The sequence below is a fragment of the Giraffa tippelskirchi genome, chromosome 13 (assembly GCF_054371585.1).
Source record: "Giraffa tippelskirchi isolate mGirTip1 chromosome 13, T2T-mGirTip1v1.2.pri, whole genome shotgun sequence".
NCBI classification, from domain to species: Eukaryota; Metazoa; Chordata; class Mammalia; order Artiodactyla; family Giraffidae; genus Giraffa; species Giraffa tippelskirchi.
In genome coordinates, this window is record NC_137287.1 from 50,936,390 (window position 1) to 50,956,901 (window position 20,512).

The 20,512-nt window shown below is 41.6% G+C and overlaps 1 protein-coding gene across 30 annotated transcripts in view; it reads left to right on the forward strand.

Moving 5' to 3' along the window:
• LOC145532114 (uncharacterized) overlaps positions 1-20,512 on the forward strand; it is a 120,751-nt gene that overhangs the window by 22,310 nt on the left and 77,929 nt on the right. For 8 of the 30 annotated variants that reach the window (XM_081556486.1, XM_081556487.1, XM_081556466.1 and 5 more), the window contains exons 4-5: positions 3,702-3,774; positions 10,420-10,507. The gene's annotated coding sequence lies outside the window, so the exon portion shown is untranslated. Of the gene's footprint in view, positions 1-3,701; positions 9,454-10,208; positions 10,326-10,419; positions 14,899-20,512 lie in introns of those variants that run through there. The other 22 variants (XM_081556488.1, XM_081556477.1, XM_081556476.1 and 19 more) reach the window with 15 other exon arrangements.

Consider the following 20,512-nt stretch of genomic DNA (forward strand, 5'->3'; position numbering starts at 1 on the left):
AGCACGCAGCACTTTGGGGAATGGATCGGATAGAAGAAATACTGGTTCTGAATGGTTATAATAGACAGCAGGAGAGATGGATGTGGTCAACAGCCCAGTCGGGGGTCACTGAACACCGTGTCCTGAGACCACAGGACTTGTAGGTACAAGGACGGGTGGAGGTGAGAGGAGTAGCGGGGGAGGGGAGGGACCTCGTCTCTGGAGGCTTCTCTCAGGTAGCAGAGTAAACATCTGGGGGTCAGCAGGAAGAGCCTTTGGGTAAGGTGAGTTTTGTTTTGAACATTCAGGAGCACTTAGTCTGACACTTGGGCCATTTAGCAGATGGGGAAGCTGAGCCACTGGAATTATGGATCAAGTTAAAGGGCTTGTCTGAACTTGCAGCTGTTGGAAGCGGAGCCTCAGCTTGAACCGTTTTCTTCAGTTCCACTCTGTTATTCTTGGAACTTCAGGCAGTTACCTTATCTAAAGAGTTAGGAGACCACAGTGGGAGGTTCACTGGAGACTAGAACTCGGAGGGGTGGTTGTTGTTCGGTCTCTACGTCTCAGAGGGGTGGTTGTTGTTCAGTCCCTACGTCGTGCCCCAGTCTTTATGACCGCATGTACTGAGGCACGACACCAGGCTTCCCTGTCCTTGCCTGTCTCCCTGAATTTGCTCAAATTCATGTCCGTTGGGTCAGTGATGTCATCCAACCATCTCACCCTCTGTAGCCCCCTTCTCCTTCGTCATATCCTCAATCTTTCGCAGCATCAGGATGTTTTCCAATGAGTCAGGTCTTTACATCAGGTGGCCAAAGTATTGGAGCTTCAGCATCAGCATCTCTGCTTCCAAGGAATATTCAGGGTTGATTTCCTTTAGGATTGACTGGATTGATTTCCTTGCTGTCCAAAGGACTCTCAAGAGTCTTCTCTAACACTACAGTTCAAAAGCATCAATTCTTCGGTGCTCAGCCTTCTTTATGGTCCAACTCGCATATCCGTACTTCACTACTGGAAAAACCATAGCTTTGACGATAGGGACTTTTGTCTGCAAAGTGGTATCTCTGCTTTTTAAAACGTTCTCTAGGCTTGTCACAACTTTTCTTCCAAGGAGCCAGGGTCTTTACATTTCATGGCTGCAGTCACCATCCACAATGATTTAGGAGCCCAAGGAAATAAATTCTGCCACTGTTTTCGTTCCCCACCCCCCATCTATTTGCCATGAAGCAATGAGACCAGATACCATGATCTTAGTTTTTGAATGCTGAGTTTTAAGCCAGATATTTGAGAGGGGTGGAGGCTTTCCAATATGTCCCCACTAGGGTGGAAAGACTAGGTCACATGGGAAGAAAGGAGCCCAAAGGTGCAGACACTGCCCACAGGTGCTGGCTTTTCAGACTGTGAGTCCAGCTGTCTGTTTCGCTCAGACTGGAAGTGTTGGTTTCCCACTTTGGGAAGCGGCAGGGTGGAGGGTGGGAATCAGGGGTGAACTTACAAGTGTAAAATCACTGGCTTTTCTGGGTCTTAGAGGGCGTCGGTGCACCTTTTCTTGCAGTCGTGGCTGCTTTGGGGGCTGGCCACTGGGACAGCTGAGCTGGGTTAGACTAAGAAATGGTCTTGATCTGGTTGACCCCTCACACCCTGGACCCATACATGCTTTCGAGAATCATTCCTCCCTGGCAGATGGTGGCTGGTTTAGAGCAGGGATTCTGCCTTGTTCATTCCAGAATCCCTCATGGTTAGGTGCTGTGTTTGGCAAATTGGAATGATGCGCTTTGTATCTGCAGAACTGATAATCGTTTGAGTCTTTAGGAAAATTATCTTGAGTTCCCAGGGGCTTACAGCTGGAGGTGGGAGCACAAAATGGTGCAGTTCCCATTGTGAATTTTTAAAATTTAAGTCTTAAAAACATAAATAACAATTTAAATCTGAAAACTCGGTTGTATCTTTACAAGTTAATTTCATACTTGTCTTTTGTATACCTGCTTATCTCCTAATTGTGCAAGAGTTTCAGCTGTCCCTTAAAATAATGTTTGTGACAAAAGGAATATTTAAGTGGATTCTAGTAAATCAGACTTTCCCATGATATCTTTTTAACCAGTTGATGAAAGAGTAGGTAGAAGTCATGCTTTCATTTTTCATTAGAAATCATTTCTTGCATCCAAGCAGCATTAAATAGTGTAATTTTGTAGTTATACCTGTAGTGCTAAAGCATTTTTTTTGCTAATGCATTTGTTTTGGCTTTAACAGTACATGGGTTGCTTATCATTGTTTTGTTTTGAGGGTTTTTTTTTTTTTTTGGGTTGTCATTGGTGTAGCATTATTGGGGTTTTTTTTTGGTAAAAATTTGAGTTGAAATATAGTTTATTTACAGTGTTTCAGGTGTAGGGGTTGCTTGTTGACAGACATCGTGTAGCATTTATGAATTTTATACTTCGAATGTTTTTATCCTTCCAAGGGAAATTTTTTTAGAAATTTGCCAATATAGATAGCAGAAAAACTCCTTTGACCTTTCTGTTTCCTATCCTAGCAGTGTGTAGGTTGTTTTTTTTTTTTTTTTGATAGTAACCTTTTAGATCCTTTTCCAATAAATAATAAGTAATTTACATGCTTTTGTCATGTGTTATTACTTCTGTAGACTATTGGTTTTTTGACATTAGTTTTATTGAGGCATAATTTATGTACAACAGAATACACATTTTAATAGAGTTTGACAAATGTATACAATCCTTGTAACCAGCAACCCAACCAAGATTTCTGCTATCCCAAGGATTCCCCTTTCTCTTTTGTGTCACTGTCTACCTCCCATCTGCAGCCTTAGGCAGCCAAGGATTTTCTTTCCCCTACAGATTATGTTTGTCTTTTTTATAGTATTTCTGGAGTCAGCATGCCAGCAATTGCAAACTTTTCTGTACAGGACCAGTTAGAAGCATACAGTGTGTACTCCTTTCTGTGTGACTTCTCAGTACAACGTCTTTAAGATTGTCCTTAATGGCTATGTTGATTGTGTATTTTGTTAGTAATTCATTCCTTTTTATTTTTTTAATTATGGTAAACGATACAAAAGGTAAATGTTGCCATTTCTAACCATTCTTCTTTGTCCACTTCAGTGGCGTTAATTATATTCGCATTGTTGTGCAACCATCACCTCTATTTCCAAAGCTTTTTCATAACCCCAAATAAGCTCTATAGCTTTTAAGCAGTAACTGCCCACTCTTCTACCCCCTCAGCCTGGTAGGCTCTAATCTACTTTGTTTCTATGAGTTTGCCTATTCCAGACATTTCAGATAAGTGGCATCATACTGTATTTGTCCTTTTGAGTCTCGCTTATTTCACTAAGCGGTGTTTTCAAAGTTCACGTTGTCGTGTGTATCGGCACCTTTTTTTGACTGAGTAATATTCCATTGAATAGACGTACTTTGTCTGAATATAGGTTTTCAGTTCTCTTGAGTGTATACCTAGAAGAGGAATTTCTGGATAATATGGAAATTAGAAATGCGACCTGTTGTGGCCCCACGAGGCTGTGCTCTCTAGGGCTGCACCGTCTCACAGTCCCGCCTGCACTGGCCGAGGGTGCCAGTTTCTCCCCATCCTCTCCAACGCTTGTCATTGTGGCCATCTCAGTAGGTGTGGAAGGACTGTTGGTGTTTCATAAGGTACATAAGCATAGAGTATTGCTACAAACTTGGTGGGGGAATTAATGAGCATAATTTTATATGTTCCAGGAGGATGGACTGAGGCAAGTTCTGGAGGAGATGAAAGCTTTACACGAGCAAAACCTAACTGATGTGTAAGTTGGTAAGTTGACAGTTTAAAACAGTTCAAGAAATATGATATTGATGTCAGATCATTTTAACATTAGTTTTTAGATATGATTTGTTTTTTTAAATTCTCTGTGAGTCTGATCATACCCTAGTTCTGCAGAAGTAGAAGGATTTGTGTTAATGATTATTATGTCTGTAGGGACCAAATAGTGGTTGGCACATGGTAGGTGTTCGATAAATACTTCTTGTTTGACTGGTATGACTTGAAAGGAATTAGGGTGGATCCAAAAGAGATGACAGAGGAGCAAGTAACAGACCTAACGAGTGAAGTGTATTGTTTCCGCTGCTTGTTTTCATCAGGTGAGGCCATAGTGGGTTTAAAGGGAAAACAGGCAGTTTGCAAATTTAGCAGGAGTAGCAGTGACTTCCGAAAGCTTGCGTGAAGTTGGCTGGGAACTCGTGCTGCAGAACACTACAGCTTGGTAGGCTAGAGGGTTCTGGATTTGCAGACTGTTTAGAGCCAAGCGTGGGAGTTGGCACAGAGGAGAATTTGAGCTGAACGACGCACTTCCGAGGACCAGTGATTAGGTGAAGAATAAGACACAAGACTCCTGACTGTTGGAGGCATGAGTTCTTGAGAGATCCTCCTGGAGAGAAGTCTGTCTGCAACTTGAGATTTCGTCCCTGGCCTTGTTAGGTAGTGTTTTCATCAGTTAGTTGGGCATAGAAATCAGTAGCGTGTTGTTAGGGTGTGTGGAGTACACAGAACAGTAGGAACACTTTTCAGTGACTGTGTTTAAGGATAGATACTGATGAACGGGGAACTGATGTGCAAGTGGTCTGCAGTAAATGTAAGGGAAATGGAAGGTCCTGCACTCAGGTTCCCAAGTCCTTCATTTGTTCATGCAACAGATATGCACTCAGCAGTTACGAGCTGAGAAAGGGCTCTGCTGTTTCAATTGTAAATAGCAGAATCAAGAGGTTTGCCCCTGTGGCCCTCAGCAGTATCATGCAGAAGGCAGATGTTAAGTGCAGGTAAACCGGGTCGGAGTACCTGCCATGAAGGAAAACACCACACTGGGAGAGAGGGTCATGCACTGAAAATATTGGTAGATTGAGAAATCCTAGAAATTCTCTCCGAGGAAGAGACTCTTCAGCTGGAGCCTGAAGAAGCAGGTTTTAGCGAGGAAGTAATTGTGGGCAGAGAGCATTCTAGTTGGAGGAAACAGCATGTGCAAAGGCCCTGAGTCTTGAAAGGGGGTGGGATGCCCAGGGACCTGGCCATTCCTGAAGGCCAGTGTGGCTGGAACTTAGTGAGCAGGCTGAGGGTGACACCCGGGGATATTTTTAAGCACGTGGGGCCAGTGGTGGCATGTTTGTGTTCTAAGGACCACCCTGGCCCCATGTGGATAGTGGATGGTGGGACTGAGAGAGTATGGTGGTCTTGCAGGTGACAGGAGAGATGAGCCAGGCTAGGGGAAAGAGAACAGTTTACAGACCTGTTTAGGAGGTGACTGAACAGGCCTTGGTCCAGTAAGTGAATGATTTTCCTGTATTCGTACCATGGGGAAATTCAGGATCCAAAATTCTGTGCCCTATCCTCCTAGTTTGGTTCTGGGCAGGACAGTCACTATTACCAGTTTCCGGTTAAAATTCTTTGTCCAAAGAAATATATTCCTATTTAATTGCTCACATGGAAATGTGAATTTTTTAAGGAAGTTCTTGTATACTTAAATCAAGTACTTTGCCATTAAGTTGGGTGTATTTTATTTGTGTTACTTCTTTATAATCAAGAGCACATTGTAAAGAATGTGGAGAATAAATCTAACATTTGTAGATTGGCAGAAGTGTCTAGAACAGATCTAGAAGACATGAGACATATATTTTGCCTGTATTTTCAGGGCCGAGAGCAGGCACATACATTTGTATTTATCTGTTTCCCTTTAAAACTCCACAATAGATATTTATTAATTCTGTACATCTGGTTTTGTTTTCCTTTTTGTTTTTCAATTGTGGTTAATTGAGATGTGGGTCCAATCCCTGGATCAGGAAGATTCCCTGGAGAAGGACATGGCAACCTACCCCAGTTTTCTTGCCTGGAAAATTCCATGGACAGAGGAGCCTGGCAGGGGTCAGAGAGAGTCGGACACGACTGAGTGACTGAGCACACGTAGTATTGAATGTATTCAAAACATTCATAATGTCTTATAGCCATTACCACCACCACCTTCTCCAGAACTCTTCATCTTACAAAACTGAAATACCATACCCAGTAAACTATTGTAGATCTGATTGGAAGGGTGACACTTATCTGATATCTAAGGAGACATACATTTTGTAGGGGAAAACCAAAATTTTTTCCCTCTCTGTGTGAAGGGCCCTAAAGTACAAACATGCACATAGTTGAAGATCAAGAACTACTTCTTGGATGAGTGGAGGAGCATTTGACTTTAGAGTCCTCAGCTCACTTTATGAGAATGAGGATTTGGAACTATTGATACCATAGAAATAGGACTCCGTAGGATGAGAACATGATGTGAGGCCATAGGCTTATGCACTGTGATATTTGATCTCTTATTCCAGCATGAAACAGGGATTCTAAAAAGTGAGGCAAAAGTTTGTCTTTTGGAGACAATGGAAATTAATCGGTGTGCAAAATGCAATGTGCCACGTGGCTAAACAAAACAATGGGAGTGTGATCCTAGGCAAATTAGTTAGGTAATATACAATCTACAGATCTCTAAATAGCATTATGGCTACATAAAGCAATTCAAAAGAATAAGATAAATCTATATACAGTCACATGTTATGATCCTTTGATGTACTTGGTGAAAATTATAATCTGCATACAGAGATTTTTTTTTTTTTTTTCGCTCAGTCCTTGCTGACTCCCTGCCACAGTCCAGGGAATTCTGCAGGCCAGAATACTGGAGTGGGTAGCCTTTCCCTTTTCCAGGGGATTTTCCTAACCCAGGGATCGAACCTGGGTTCGATACATACACAGATAGTGCAATAATATTTATGAAAAAGATACCCTTGCATATATCTGGACCTGCTTGCAAATACAGAGAAAACGGTTTGTAAGGAAAAACTCCCACTTTTTAACACTTCCATTAAGAAAAGGAATGTGATAGAAGGACGTTTTAGGACTGCGCTTTGGGTTCTTCTATTCCCACTTTTTATTTTATGTATTTACTTCGAAATTTTTACAAGGAGAACGTTATGTCTGTAAAGAATAGCTAAATGAGGTGTACCAGTTTCACCAAACCCTTACCTGAGAACCATGTTTCTGGATGATCCCCTCAAAGGTAAAATCTGCCAGTTAGAACACAGGGAAAATCTGTGCCTTTTGTGTGCGGGTGTGTGTGTGAGTGTGTGTGTTTATGAACAAGCCAGATTCTCCCAGTCAATTCTGAGTCACGTAAGTACTCATTTCATTTGCCTTTAAGAAGTGCTTCTTGTATTAACTAAATCCTGAGAAGATGGGCGCCAGGAACAAATTTGGGGCTAGTTAAAGCATGGCATGTGGTCCCATCATTTTGTGGCAAATAGATGGGGAAACAATGGAAACGAGAGACTATTTTCTTGGGCTCTGAAATCACTGCAGATGGTGGCTGCAGCCATGAAACTAAAAGACACTTGGTCCTTGGAAGAAAAGCTATGACCAACCTAGAAAGCATATTAAAAAGCAGAGACATTACTTTGCCAACAAAGGTCTGTCCAGTCAAAGCTATGGTTTTTCCAGTAGTCATGTATGGATGTGAGAGTTGGAGTATAAAGAGAGCTAAGCGCTGAAGAACTGACACTTTTGAACTGTGGTGTTGGAGAAGACTCTTGAGAGTCCCTTGGACTGCAAGGAGATCCAACCAGTCCATCCTGAAGGAAATGAATCCCGAGTATTCATTGGGAGGACTGATGCTGAAGCTGAAACTCCAATCTTTGGCCACCTGATGTGAAGAACTGACTCACTGGAAAAGACCCTGATGCTGGGAAAGATTGAAGGTGGGAGAAGGGGACAACAGAGGATGAGATGGTTGGAAGGCATCACTGACTTGATGGACATGAGTTTGAGCAAGCTCAGGGAGTCTGTGAAGGACAGGGAGGCCTGGCACGCTGCAGTCTGTGGGGTCGCAAAGAGTCCAACATGACTGAGCGACTGACCTGAACTGAACTAAGGCTACCACGTGACTGCGAAGGACGCTCTAGCATTCAGGTGTGAGCAGCCCAGGTTCAAAGAGACTCGCTTGGAACTTCTCCAGGAAACCGTTGGGTGGGTGGAGAGTGGCACTCTGTCCAACAGCTCTTTTCTGATCTTCTGTGCTGTTTGAGAACCTGGTCTTTATTCCTGGAAATGAGCCTTAATCCTTCAAGGTTGCACCGGAGGCAGAGCGGGAGGCAGGGCAAGAGCCTGTGTCCAGTCCCAGGGGCCCAGGTCGGAGTGGGAACCTGACCTGGAGAGAGAGATCTGTCTCCCTGCAGGGCCTGGCCTAGAGCACGAGCCGCCGAGGGCGGCCTTGGGTCAAGACCAGGAACTGAGCTTGGCTGGGCGGCAGGGCAGAGCGCAGAGTCCCCTCCAAAGTTGCAGCCGAGGCTCCACTACCTCCACCAGTATCGCAGTCTGAGAACCAACTGGCCCAGCGGCCCTGCTGCCACACCGACTGCCTGGAGCCACTGCTGTCTTGGGTCTTCAGGCAGTTGGGCTGGAAGGTGGGCTCGCAACCCTGGATCTTCCTGCTGCTGTCCATGGTGTTAATGGCTGTTCTTGGCACTGGCCTGATTTACCTGCCCCAGGATGAAGAAGAAGACCTCCAGGAGCAGTACACCCTGGTAGGGAGCCCTGCCAAGGCTGAGTGACGCTTTGTGCAGGAGCATTTCACCGCCAACAACTCTCTCATCTTCTCCATCTCCAGGAAGAGCACCGAGGTGAATTATGCCTCCATCCTAGTGTTCTCCAACACCAAGACACCGCTGGAGCCAGAAATTTTAGAAGAAATTAGCAAGGTGGAAGGTGCAGTGCAAATGTGACACAGGACAACAGAACCCAGATCCCCTACAGCAGGGTGTGCAGTAAGAACTAGGGCTCCTGTGTCCCCCCAACTCACTCTTGTTCGCCTGGAAAAGAAACAGGGGCCTCAACCTGAAAGCCATCACCTTCCCCATCTACAGCCTAGCTGGTCAGATCGTCTACCTGGCCAACATCCTGGGAGAAACTGTCTTAGGCGAGAGTGTGGGGCTGATCCAGGTACTCCTCCAGGCCAAGGCCCTGCGGCTGCAGTACTACCTGAAGACAGGAGAAGGAGAGGAAAATGAATGTAGCAAGGCGTGGATGATCCATTTCCTGATGAAGGTTGGCAGCTTTGAAAAGAGTCTGGCCTTGAAGATCAAGGTACCTAGCGGCTGGGGTTAATAGGGAGGCCAGGAGAAGGTGGGAAGGATAAGAAGACTTGTTTCAAGGACCATAGCAGCAGCACTCCCAGATTACCAGATAGAGTCCTTGACTGGAAGCTAGGTGTGCTCTGCTTTATTTGATCCTTAATCCAACTTTCTTAAAATAGCACACTGAAGAAAGCCACAATAGATTCTAAAAAAGAGTGTATATGTGTATCACTGATTCTCTTTGCTGTACACATGAAACTAACACAACATTGTAAAGCAACTATACTACAATAATTGTTTTTTAAGTAAAAAGAGATAGGACCTAAAAAAAAAAAAATGCCACAAATCTTAAATCCTTGGTAACATTCTGGTTAAAAACAGAAGTCGTACATTCTCAGAGGAGGTCTGTTCAGTACAGATGTTGATCTTCAGGTTTAGTTTGGTTTTCTGGTCAAATTTCTCTGCAGTTCTTATTTCCAGTTTAAGCCTTTGCTGTTTCTGGGAGCCCCCTAAACTTTGTTTGAAGTTCATTGGACTGAAAAAACAAAACTTTAAACAAAAGTTTCATGATGTTTTTGAGAAAGAAAGATGAGCATTTTAAAAGTAAATTGTAGCATAGTGCCAGGCACATATTATCTGTTCAGTAATTTTTGGGCTGGCAAACCTAATACTCTGAATAAAACTGGTGAAAATTAGAAGACACCTTCTGGAAAAAGCCTTTTAATCCTCAGGCCTTTCTGAAATGCTGTTTGTGCAATGAAAATAGTAAAAGATAACAACCTAATAGAAGTTTAGAAAACATCATAATGTCACAGTTATTAATGCTTTCACAGTTTCGTATAAGATTCAGATTTTGTATATTCAGGAGTTTTAAACTTTAGATTTTTGAAAGAAACTTTGAAAAGCATGCCAGAGATTTGTGGGAAGAAGCAAATCTTCATTACCTTCTTATTCTGAAATCATAATCCATCTATTTTGATTTCTTACCGAATTTTAATATTTAAATCAGTAAGCTGTAGTGTTTTAATATCATAAGTAACACACACAATATCAGAATTGAAAGCTCTTTGCCTGAATATATTTTTGTGGCAGGTCCTCTACATGACTTTCTAGACAACTGGAATTTGAGGCAAATTCTATGACAGTGCTCCCCTTGTTTCACTTGGCATACCTTCTAATCATATTATTTGCAATTGTATCATGCTACAGGTAAAACAATTTTATTAGTAAACTCTAAAAAAATGTTTTATTGTGATAATAAATATAATGAGTATGTAATTTCCTTGGTTCTGTCTTTCCACAGCAGAGATTTGAAACACAGCAGACAAGTGTTACAGCTCACTTACAGCTCAGAGTTTTACTCAGCAAGCAAAGGAAAGTACACCCTCAAGGTGAGAGAGTGGGCCGATCCCAAAGGGGAGGCCTCAATCCATCTTGGCTTCCTCTTTTTATACATTTGTCTCTTGAAACCTCTATGCAGGGCAGGAAGCAACAGTTAAAACTGGACATGGAACAACACACTGGTTCCAAATAGGAAAAGGAGTATGTCAAGGCTGTATTTTGTCACCCTGCTTATTTAAATTGTATGCAGAGTACATCATGAGAAACACTGGGCTGGAAGGAACACAAGCTGGAATCAAGATTGCCAGGAGAAATATCAATAACTTTAGATATGCAGATGACACCACCCTTATGGCAGAAAGTGAAGAAGAACTAAACAGCCTCTTGATGAAAGTGAAAGAGGAGAGTGAAAAGGTTGGCTTAAAGCTCAACGTTCAGAAAACTAAGAGCATGGCATCTGGTCCCATCACTTCATGGGAAATAGATGGGGAAACAGTGGAAACAGTGTCAGACTTTATTTTTTTGGGCTCCAAAATCACTGCTGATGGTGATTGAAACCATGAAATTAAAAGACGCTTACTCCTTGGAAGGAAGGTTATGACCAACCTAGATAGCATATTTAAAAGCAGAGACATTACTCTGCCAACAAAGGTCCGTCTAGTCAAGGCTATGGTTTTTCCAGCAGTCATGTATGGATGTGAGAGTTGGACTGTGAAGAAAGCTGAGCGCCGAAGAATTGATGCTTTTGAACTGTGGTGTTGGAGAAGACTCTTGAGAGTCCCTTGGACTGCAAGGAGATCCAACCAGTCCATCCTAAAGGAGATCAGTCCTGGGTGTTCATTGGAAGGACTGATGTTGAAGCTGAAACTCCATACTTTAGCCACCTCATGTGAAGAGTTGACTCATTGGAAAAGACCCTGATGCTGGGAAGGATTGGGGGCAGGAGGAGAAGGGGACGACAGAGGATGAGATGGTTGGATGGCATCACCGACTCGATGGACATGGGTTTGGGTGGACTCCTCGAGTTGGTGATGGACAGGGAGGCCTGGCATGCTGCGATTCATGGGGTTGCAGAGTCGGACATGACTGAGCGACTGAAGCGAACTGAACTTGCCCCTCAGCCTGCCCTAATGGAAATTGGGCTATCCAGGGGGGGCTGTTTTTTTCACCTGAGGTTCTTACTCTGGTCCTCAGATTTTCTTTTGTTCCACTTTCACATGCTTTTTCCATCTTAGTCTTTTAGCCACCACCAGTTTGGGCTCCTTTTTCCTATTCTTCCTATTCTAACTAACATTCTCACCTCCAGAGATATAAGGCCTATTTCTTAGGAAATAGAGGCGTCAAGCTCTCTCTGGCTACTTCCTGCTGGGTTGGGATGGCGAGGGGCACTGGGCCTCCCCCTCTTGCTAGTCTGAAGCCTCAGAGTCCTTATAGTGGTGTTCATCTAAGGGTGACTGATATTTTCCGTGGTTGGGTGTAATTTTATATATCTTTGTTGAACTGGCATTGCATGTTGAGATAAAATGGGTTAAACAATCAGTAATACATGGAGCGATCATAGGCAGCATCAACATGGTGATAACAGGGATTAGTAGGGGCATTAGCCAACTCCAAATTCCCCATCGCCAGGAGAAGAGCCCCCAAAGAGAGATTGTAGCCACCCCGAGAACTCCGCAGCTCGTTCTTTGAGATCCTGTAGGATCTGAATGTTTTTCTTGAGGACTATGAGACTTTCTTTAACTTAGCTGGAGATATTTACCCGGAAACAACACATCTCATTCAAGATGGTACAAGTCCCTCTTTGATCCCTTCAGGGATCAGGAGATCGATCTCCTGTCTATGTTGGAGTACAACCCCTGCCAGGCAGTGTTGGCTCTTTAGATCTATCCTGAGAAATCTTATCCCCAGAAACTTAATTTTGGGGGTTATCTTTAGAATGGCACTCATTTGTAGTCCTGAATAGGCATCTGAGATCTCCCACTCCTGTTTTGCCCCCTAGTTCCTTCACCCTACTGAATTTTGCATGGTTCTATATATTCTTTTCCACCGGTCAGGTACTCCTGTCCACTCTCAGCTGGTGTTCTGCATGCACTACTGTGTCTGAAGGCGTATTGCTGATGTATATGTGGAGAGAGATGTACTCCACGTCGACCTCTCCTCCGCCATCTTGTTCTCTCCTCTCTCAGGATATTTTAAGTAACATTTTTAAACAGTATTTCCAAGCCAAGGAAACATGCCTTTCCTTTTAGCTTATTGACTATTCTTAATGGTGCATTTTCATCAGATTGGGTTGGGCTAATCAGGAATTCTATAATTGGTCTTTGATTTGTTAGTGGTTGTTCAAACTAACTTTCAAAAAACAGTTAAAAATACTGCAATACAAATTAGACCATGAGCAGCTCCATATACCATCACAAGAAACAATCTTAAAAAATGTCCTGAAGATGTATGCTTTAGCTGAAGACAGGACACACACCCCTATTATTGTTGAAAATGCACTTTGTAACCTCATGGGAGATAGATGGGGAAACAGTGCAAACAGTGTCAGACTTTATTTTTGGGGGCTCCAAAGTCACTGCTGATGGTGATAGCAGCCATGAAATTAAAAGACTCTTACTCCTTGGAAGGAAGGTTATGACCAACCTAGATAGCATATTGAAAAGCAGAGACATTACTTTGCCAACAAAGGTCCATCTAGTCAAGGCTATGGTTTTTCCAGTAGTCATGTGTGGATGTGAGAGTTGGACTGGGAAGAAAGCTGAGCGCTGAAGAATTGATGCTTTTGAACTGTGGTGTTGGAGCAGACCCTTGAGAGTCCCTTGGACTGCAAGGAGATCCAACCAGTCCATCCTAAAGGAGATCAGTCCTGGGTGTTCATTGGAAGGACTGATGTTGAAACTGAAACTCCAATACTTTGGCCGCCTCATGTGAAGAGTTGACTCATTGGAAAAGACCCTAATGCTGGGAAGGATTGGGGGCAGGAGGAGAAGGGGACGACAGAGGATGAGATGGCTGGGTGGCATCACCGACTTGATGGACATGGGTTTGGGTAAACTCCGGCAGTTGGTGATGGACAGAGAGGTCTGGCGTGCTGCGATTCATGGGGTCGCAAAGAGTCGGACATGACTGAGTGACTGAACTGAACTGAACCCAGGGTAGCCTAGCAGATACAATGCCTCAATGGTTTTTCAGTTTACTGAGGGCTCTGAACTCGAAACAAACGCATAGAAATGTGAGATGAAAAGTCAAAAGAAAATCCTATACAAATGACAAGATTAATCATGGCTATGGAATCAATATTGACATTCCAGAAGGCCATAAAACCCATGAGGCCCATAATCACGGAAGCAATAGCAAAAGTTACCCACAAAGAACCCAGGGGGTGAGGAATTAACAATTAGGAAATAATAAACATAGCTGTTGATGCGACAGTCACATTTTGAGCAGTGTTTTCTAATACTGCAGAATACTGATCAAAATATATGAAAGCCTGGTTTTATACCATTAGGGGAACTTCACACTTCTCGGCCATGTCTCGAAACTGGTGTAATATCAGTTTTGTATTGGTTGAAGAAGACGTACTCATGGTTTGAATGAAGGCCTGGGAACAAATGATTTCCCATGATGATGTAATATTAATGTTATACACAAAAAGTGGAAATTCCATTTAAAAAGTGCCTTTGTTGCTTAGAAAAGCTGTCTTATCATTTATATCTTGATGGAGATTTTTCATATATTTTATATATTCTTGTAACCAAAACTCTGTAAGATTTTTTTTTAACCAGGGACAACGTGAATCTATGTCCACTCCTTCTTTTTTTCTTTTTTTGATCTTTTTTTATTATTTTAATAAATTTATTTATTTTACTTGGGGGCTAATTACTTTACAATATTGTAGTGGTTTTTGCCATACATTTACATGAATCAGCCACGGGTTTACATGTGTTCCCCATCCTGAGCCCCCCTCCCAACTCCCTCCCCATCCCATCCCCCTGGGCCTTCCCACTGCCCCAGCCCCGAGCATTTGTCTCATGCATTGAACCTGGAATGGCGTTCTGTTTCACATATGATAATATACATGTTTCAATGCCATTCTCTCAGAACACCCCACCCTCGCCTTCTCCCTCAGAGTCCATAAGACTGTTCTATGCATCTGTGTCTCTTATTCTGTCTCGCCTATAGGGTTATCGTTACCATCTTTCAAATTCCATATATATGCATTAGTATACTGTATTGGTGTTTTTTTTTTCTGGCTTACTTCACTCTGTATAATGGGCTCCAGTTTCATCCATGTCAGTAGAACTGATTCAAGTGTATTCTTTTTAATGGCTGAGTAATATTCCATTTTGTATATGTACCACAGCTTCCTTATCCATTCATCTGCTGATGGACATCTAGGCTGCTTCCATGTCCTGGCTATAATAAACAGTGCTGCGATGAACACTGGGGTACACGTGTCTCTTTCAATTCTGGTCTCCTCAGTGTGTATGCCCAGCAGTGGGATTGCTGGGTCATATGGCAGTTCTATTCCCAGTTTTTTAAGGAATCTCCACACTGTTCTCCATAGTGGCTGTACTAGTTTGCATTCCCACCAACAGTGTAAGAGGGTTCCCTTTTTCCACACCCTCTCCAGCATTTATTGCTTGTGGACTTTTGGATAGCAGCCATTCTGACTGGTGTGAAATGGTACCTCATTGTGGTTTTGATTTGCATTTCTCTAATCATGAGTGATGTTGAGCATCTTTTCATGTCTTTGTTAGCCATCTGTATGTCTTTTGGAGAAATGTCTCTTTAGTTCTTTGGCCCATTTTTTGATTGGGTCGTTTATTTTTCTGGAATTCAGCTGCAGAAGTTGCTTGTATATTTTTGAGATTAATTGTTTGTTGCTTCGTTTGCTATTATTTTCTCCCATTCTGAAGGCTATCTTTCCACCTTGCTTATAGTTTCCTTTGTTGTGCAAAAGCTTTCAATTTTAATTAGGTCCCATTTGTTTAATTTTGCTTTTATTTCCAATATTCTGGGAGGTGGGTCATGGAGGATCCTGCTGTGATTTATGTCGTAGAGTGTTTTGCCTGTGTTTTCCTGTAGGAGTTTTATAGTTTCTGGTCTTACGTTTAGATCTTTAATCCATTTTGAGTTTATCTTTGTGTATGGTGTTAGAAAGTGTTCTAGTTTCATTCTTTTACAAGTGGTTGACCAGTTTTCCCAGCACCACTTGTTAAAGAGATTGTCTTTTCTCCATTGTATATTTTTGCCTCCTTTGTCGAAGATAAGGTGTCCATAGGTGCGTGGATTTATCTCTGGGCTTTCTATTTTGTTCCATTGATCTATATTTCTGTCTTTGTGCCAGTACCATACTGTCTTGATGACTGTGGCTTTGTAGTAGAGCCTGAAGTCAGGCAGGTTGATTCCTCCAGTTCCATTCTTCTTTCTCAAGATTGCTTTGGCTATTCGAGGTTTTTATATATTTCCATACGAATTGTGAAATTATTTGTTCCAGTTCTGTGAAAAATACCATTGGTAGCTTGATAGCTCATTTTCACTATATTAATTCTTCCAGTCCATGAACATGGTATATTTCTCCATCTGTTTGTGTCCTCTTTGATTTCTTTCATCAGTGTTTTATAGTTTTCTATATATAAGTCTTTTGTTTCTTTAGGTAGATATATTCCTAAGTATTTCATTCTTTTTGTTGCAATGGTGAATGGTATTGTTTCCTTAATTTCTCTTTCTGTTTTCTCATTATTAATGTATAGGAATGCAAGGGATTTCTGTGTGTTAATTTTATATCCTGCAACTTTACTATATTCATTGATTAGGTCTAGTAATTTTCTGGTAGAATCTTTAGGGTTTTCTATGTAGAGGATCATGTCATCTGCAAACAGTGAGAGTTTTACTTTTTCTTTTCCTATCTGGATTCCTTTTATTTCTTTTTCAGCTCTGTTTGCTGTGGCCAAAACTTCCAAAACTATGTCAAATAGTAGTGGTGAAAGTGGGCACCCTTGCCTTGTTCCTGACTTTAGGGGAAATGCTTTCAATTTGTCTCCATTGAGGATAATGTTTGCTGTGGGTTTGTCATATATAGCTTTTATTATGTTGAGGTATGTTCCTTCTATTCCGCTTTCTGGAGGGTTTTTATCATAAATGGATGTTGAATTTTGTCAAACGCTTTTTCTGCATCTATGGAGATAATCACATGGTTTTTAATCTTTCAATTTGTTAATGTGTATTACATTGATTGATTTGCCAATATTAAAGAATCCTTGCATTCCTAGGATAAAGCCCACTTGGTCATGATGTGTGATCTTTTTAATATGTTGTTGGATTCTGTTTGCTAGAATTTTATTAAGGATTTTTGCATCTATGTTCATCAGTGATATTGGCCTGTAGTTTTCTCTTTTTGTGGCATCTTTGTCTGGTTTTGGAATTAGGGTGATGGTGGCCTCGTAGAATGAGTTTGGAAGTTTACCTTCTGCAATTTTCTGGAAGAGTTTGAGTAGGATAGGTGTTTGCTCTTCTCTGAATTTTTGGTAGAATTCAGCTGTGAAGCCATCTGGTCCTGGGCTTTTGTTTGCTGGAAGATTTCTGATTACAGTTTTGAATTCCGTGCTTGTGATGGGTCTGTTAAGATCTTCTATTTCTTCCTGGTTCTGTTTTGGAAAGTTATACTTTTCTAAGAATTTGTCCATTTCTTCCAGGTTGTCCATTTTATTGGCATATAGCTGTTAGTAGTAGTCTCTTATGATCCTCTGTATTTCTGTGTATTCTGTTTGTGATCTCTCCATTTTCATTTCTAATTTTGTTGATTTGATTCTTCTCCCTTTGTTTCTTAATAAGTCTGGCTAATGGTTTGTCAATTTTGTTTATCTTCTCGAAAAACTAGCTTTTAGTTTTGTTGATTTTTGCTATTGTCTCTTTTGCATTTATTTCTGCCCTAAGTTTTAAGATTTCTTTCCTTCTACTAACCCTGGAGTGCTTCATTTCTTCTTTCTCTAGTTGCTTTAGGTGTAGAGTTAGGTTATTCATTTGATTTTTTTTTCTTGTTTCTTATGGTACGACTGTATTGCTATGAACCTTCCCCTCAGCATTGCTTTTACAGTGTCCCATAGGTTTTGGGTTGTTGTGTTTTCATTTTCATTCATTTCTATGCATATTTTGATTTCTTTTTTGATTTCTTCTGTGATTTGTTGGTTATTCAGAAGTGTGTTGTTTAGCCTCCATATGTTGGAATTTTTAATAGCTTTTTTCCTGTAATTGAGGTCTAATCTTACTGCATTGTGGTCAGAGAAGATGATTGGGATGATTTCAATTTCTTTGAATTTACCAAGGCTAGATTTATGGCCCAGGATGTGATCTATCCTGGAGAAGGTTCTGTGTGCACTTGAGAAGAAGGTGAAATTGATTGTTTTGGGGTGAAATGACATATACATATCAGTTAAATCTAACTTGTCTATTGTATCATTTAAAGTTTGTGTTTCTTTGTTAATTTTCTGTTTAGTTGATCTACCTATAGGTGTGAGTGGGGTATTAATAAAGTCTCCCACTATTATTGTGTTATTATTAATTTCCCCTTTCATACTTGTTAATATTTGCCTTACATATTGTGGTGCTCCTATGTTAGTGCGTATATATTTATAATTGTTATAGCTTCTTCTTGGATTGATCTTTTGATCATTATGTAGTGTCCTTCTTTGTCTCTTTTCACAGCCTTTATTTTAAAGTCTATTTTATCTGAAATGAGTATTGCAACTCCTGCTTTCTTTTGGTCTCTATTTGCATGAAATACCTTTTTCCAGCCCTTCACTTTCAGCCTGTATGTGTCCCTTGTTTTGAGGTGGGTCTCTTGTAGACAGCATATATAGGGGTCTTGTTTTTGTATCCATTCAGCCAGTCTTTGTCTTTCGGTTGGGGTGTTTACATTTAAGGTAAATTATTCATAAGTATGGTCCCGTTGCCATTTACTTTGTTGTTTTGAGTTCATGTTTAAACACCCTTTCTGTGTCTTCTATCTAGAGAAGATCCTTCAGCATTTGTTGGAGAGCTGGTTTGGTGGTGCTGAATTCTCTCAGCTTTTGCTTGTCTGTAAAGCTTTTGAATTCTCCTTCATATCTGAATGAGATCCTTCTGGGTACAGTAATCTGGGTTGTAGATTATTCTCTTCCGTTACTTTAAGTATGTCCTGCCATTCTCTTCTAGCCTGAAGAGTTTCTGTTGAAAGATCAGCTGTTATCCTTATGGGGATCCCTTTGTGTGTTATTTGTTGTTTTTCCCTTGCTGCTTTTAATATTTGTTCTTCGTGTTTGATATTTGTTAATTTGATTAATATGTGTCTTGGGGTGTTTCACCTTGGGTTTATCCTGTTTACGACTCTCTGGGTTTCTTGGACTTCTGTGACTATTTCCTTCCCCATTTTAGGGAAATTTTCAACTATTATCTCCTCAAGTATTTTTTCATGGCCTTTCCTTTAATCTTCTTCTTCTGGGACTCCTATGATTCGAATGTTGGGGCGTTTCATATTGTCCCAGAGGTCCCTGAGGTTTTCCTCATTTCTTTTGATTCTTTTTTCCTCTCTGCTTCGTTTATTTCCTCCATTCTATCTTCTACCTCACTTATCCTATCTTCTGCCTCCGTTATTCTACTGTTGGTTCCCTCCAGAGTGTTTTTAATCTTCTTTATTTCATTATTCATTATATATTGACTCTTTTTCATTTCTTCTAGGTCCTTGTTAAACATTTCTTGCATCTTCTCGATCCTTGTCTCCAGGCTATTTATCTGTAACTGCATTTTGTTTTCAAGATTCTGAATCATTTTTATTATCATTAGTCTAAATTCTTTTTCAGATAGATTCCCTCTCTCCTCCTCTTTGGTTTGGTTTGGTTTGGTGGGCATTTATCATTTTCCTTTACTTGCTGTGTATTTCTCTGCGTTTTCATCTTGTTTATATTGCTGTATTTGGGGTGGCCTTTCTGTATTCTGGTAGTTTGAAGTTCCTCTATATTGTGGAGGTTCCTCACTGTGGGTGTGGTTGGATGGGTGGCTTTTCAAGGTTTCCTGGTTGGGGAAGCTTGTGTCGGTGTTCTGGTGGACGGAGCTGGATTTCTTCTCTCTGGAGTGCAATGGAGTGTCCAGTGTTGAGTTTTGAGATATCTGTTGGTTTGATGTAACTCTGGGCAGCCTGTATATTGATGCTCAGGGCTATGTTGATGTGACTCTGGGCAGCCTGTATATTGATGCTCAGGGCTATGTTCCTGCGTTGCTGGAGAATTCGCGTGGTGTGTCTTGCTCTGGAACTTAGTGGCTCTTGGGTGGAGCTTGGTTTCAGTGTATGTATGGAGGCTTTTGGATGATCCCTTATTAACTAATGTTTCCTGGAATCAGGGGTTCTCTGGTGTTCTCAGGTTTGGGGCTTAAGCCTCCTGCCTCTGGTTTCCAGTCTTATTCTTGCAGTAGCCTCAAGACGTCTCCATCCATACAGCACTGTTAATAAAACTTCTAGGTTAATGGTGAAAAGATTCTCCACAGTGAGGGATACCCAGAGAGGTTCACCGAGTTACATGGAGAGGTGAAGAGGGAGGAAGGAGATAGAGGTGACCAGGAGGAGAAGCAGGAGACTCAAACATGGAGAGAGCAGTCTAGCCAGTAGGCACTTCCCTATGTGCTCTCCACAGTCTGGAACCCTCAGAGAGGTTCACAGAGATACATAGAGAGGAGGGAGGAAGGAGACAGAGGTGAGCATGAGTAGAAAGGGGGGAATCAAGAGAGGAGAGAGAGTTCTGGGCAGTATTCTGTTCCCGAATTGTTCTCCGGTGCCCAGAACACCCACAGAGATTCACAGAATTGGGTTGAGAAGAGAAGGGGGGGGGGAGGAGATAGAGGTTCCCTGGAGGAGAAGAAAGAGAGTCAGTAGGGGGAGAGAGTATTCAAGCCAGTAGTCACACTTCTGAGTAAAAATGGGTACTAAAGATTGGGTTCTTAAATGTACAAAATTGATATCAAATATGTAAAACAAAGATTAAAAATCTAGAGTAGAGGTTAGACTCTTAAAAAATACAATA